The sequence below is a fragment of the Pinus tabuliformis genome, chromosome 5_2, assembly GCF_031772625.1.
Source record: "Pinus tabuliformis cultivar Carrire ecotype Pingquan chromosome 5_2, CPIR1, whole genome shotgun sequence".
Lineage (NCBI taxonomy): Eukaryota > Viridiplantae > Streptophyta > Pinopsida > Pinales > Pinaceae > Pinus > Pinus tabuliformis.
In genome coordinates this window covers 431,696,855-431,700,060 of record NC_142306.1, presented here as the reverse complement: position 1 = coordinate 431,700,060, position 3,206 = coordinate 431,696,855, and the positions used below count along the sequence as shown (strand labels likewise).

General features: G+C 33.6%; 1 pseudogene; it reads right to left on the bottom strand.

The window, feature by feature from the left end:
• Nucleotides 1–523: 523 nt before the first annotated feature.
• On the bottom strand, nt 524–1,876 carry LOC149159478 (putative pectate lyase 18 pseudogene; annotated as a pseudogene).
• Between the last annotated feature and the right edge of the window lie 1,330 nt (nt 1,877–3,206).

The following is a 3,206-nucleotide window of genomic DNA, read 5'->3' as shown; positions in this document are numbered from 1 at the left end:
GATGATGATGAACAAGTAACATAAACATGGTATAATGATGAACCAATTGAAAATAACATGAAGGTTGTTCTACTAACTGAAGCACATGGAACTTCTACACGTTATATTCTTAATGACTCTGTTGATCATGCAACTCACAATGAGAATGTGGTTGAAAATTTCTTAAACGTTTTGATGTAAACATGAATCACTTATATTTATAAACACAAACATTTTATATTTATGAAATTGAAAAGGTAATAAATATCATATCAACATCCATATGTTGGATAACTTAGGATACAAAATAATGTCAAGTAATTGCTCTTCATTATTAGCTAAAGTTGCAAACCGTGAATAGGACTGCCGATAATTTTTGGAATTGAGAACTGTGAGAAGGGGGGAATTCAAGAATACACGATTTTGAAAATTAATGACAATGTCTATAGGCACTCAAATGCCAGAGGACACAATTTCGAAAATAAATCACAATGTTTGAGAAAAGTCAAATTCGTTCGTGATAATGGCTAGCAAGATGTTGGAATTAGTAGGCAGTTCCTTTCTTACATGAGAGCACACCTGCATTCCTAGTGAGCATTTCCACAAGGGCTGAACTCTTTGGTTTGGCACTATATGCGGTTGCATAGGTCGAAAGCACTTGCGATCCTGATGGCGTGAAATATGCACCATTTAGCAGCACATCCTCTTCTGATATCCAGTTCCTCTTTTTCCATTCACTTTCTATGGCGTTTTGCCTCTTGGTTACTTCTTTAGCTAAGGGATGTGCAGATGCCATGAATCTATTTCCCTGACTCAATATGGTGGGGTTTGAACTTAAACCAATGGCATACATTCCCCACTTATTGTAATCATTGTTAAACACATGGAAGTATCCAAATTGGCACCTACATATAGTTAATTCATAATTTAATTTCTAAATAATATAATAGTTATTTCATACCTTTCCTTCACAAAAAATTCAAAATAAGATGGGAAATGAACGAGATAACTATTAAATTATTCACCTTGGAATTCGTTGGACGAGACCTTGGCCAAAATGGTTGAGTGAAACCATTTCCTACATAACATTGTCATGATGGTGGTCGTCACTGTGACCCAATAGCATCACCTACCATTGGAGAAAATCAGAGCATTGTGAAGGTAGAAGATAAGGAATAAAATAGAGTGAATTTCAATTAATGAATGAAAGAGTATGTGAGGTCACCTCATTGTGGCGAGTGAAATAACTGTTGGAAATGTTGATATAGGTGGATGAATTGACTACGTCAGTGAGGCCATCTTCACAGTTAGACATAGAGAAGTTGTCCACCCATATGTGCGTCGCTGTCGAGATGGAAATCCCATCTCCATGATTTATTTTTCTTGACGCACTCTTCAAAGGATACATATTTACTACAACATTTCCTATACTTTTACAGTCATGAATGTGGATGCCATGAATGATGATGCTTGTCACATATTTTATGGTGATAAATGGGCCCTTACCAATGTGGAGTTTGGTGCCTCATCCATCGATTGTTTTGAAGCTGTGAATAACAAGCTCTTGCTTGAGTTGGATGAGCATGTCATTGTGGAAGATGATCCACAGCAGCTCTGTCTGAATCACAGCATGATGCAGTGTGCCATGGGATGGATTCATGGCATCATCACCAGCATTTGTAACCACATAAAACTTGTTGTTTTTGCCTCCGATGGCATGCTTGCCAAATCCAATGCTGCAATCTTCCAGTTGTTTTCTGTTGCACTCCCAATTGCATTCGCAATGCCAACAGTCATCAATAGGATTACTCGTTGCACATGACAACACGCACGACTCATCTCCTCCTCTTGTGCTCTTGTTAATAATGCTTCTGCTTCTATTTGAATATGCATACATTGAAGCATTTAGTGTCAATTCAACCTCCAACAATGAATAATTAAAAAAGAAAAATAGAAAGATTGACAAAATGGAATGTAATGTTGCATTGAGCGATTTATTTACTCTTGAATTATTTTCATTATGTTTCTCTGATCTTTCTCCACATGAAATGTGGACCTACTTATATTTCCTGGTGGCTCTACTATCTTGCGTCCCATAAACTTATCTCCATATTTTGATCCAAATGGCTTTGGCGCCCCACCATGAACGTAGCGGAGTATTCCTATCAATAGTACGCAGCTCAAAATACTAATTGGATTGCTCATTTTTACAACCAGGACTCAGCTTTGTCTTCTCAAGAGAACAACAACACTAACAACACTAGTAGCGGTTGCTTCTGCTCTAAGCCACTCTTGCAAATGTCGGGGCCTTCTTATAGTATCTACCATTTTTTCGTTACTATCATGATTTCATCACACTTGGTAAATTGCACTATGAATGTAGGGACATGCATCCACTGGAGGAATATGTCAAACATAAGCTGTGAATATATATATATATATATATATATAGATATAGATATAGATATATTCACATTATTAATTTTTATACTTCAATCATTATAATAATAAACATACATATTTCTGGTAAGTGTTGCATTTTATATTCTACATTGACTCTAAATATGAAAAAATACACTATAGCCATTGTCTATTCATACTTATTAATTTATCACTAGGTAAATGTTTATAGACAAACATGTATTACATTCTTTAGGTTGTAGGAAGGTAATCTAATTCTTTATGCAAAACGCTTCCCCTTTACAGAGAGAAATAACAAATGACAAACCATCCTAAACTCACATATTTATAAATATGTCATCATTTATATAGCATACAATATTTTCAACATTCAATATATACACATTTTATTAAATACCAATATTACTTCACAATTTTCTAGAATTCGAGCATGCACTACAAGTTAAAATATTTTATGGAGATAGTTTCTCTTCCACAAGGATAAATATAACTAGCAATAAATAATTGTAGTTATTGTTAATTTGAACAATATTTGAATTGTCTATAACTTATTTTTAATTTGTATTTAATTGTAGCTGTGTAAAAAAGTTATAACACTTTTCTTTTGTCTAAAATATGTGATTTTATAATAAGTGTTAAATATTTTGATTTAATGACATTGTATTTACTTTATGCTTTATATATTCATCATTTAGATAAATGTTTTAGGTTAACATTATTTGATGTAACCTTTGGATATCATGCACATATTATAATTGATCCCATGTTCATTATTCATATTTATATTCAAGTTTTATCCCCAAATT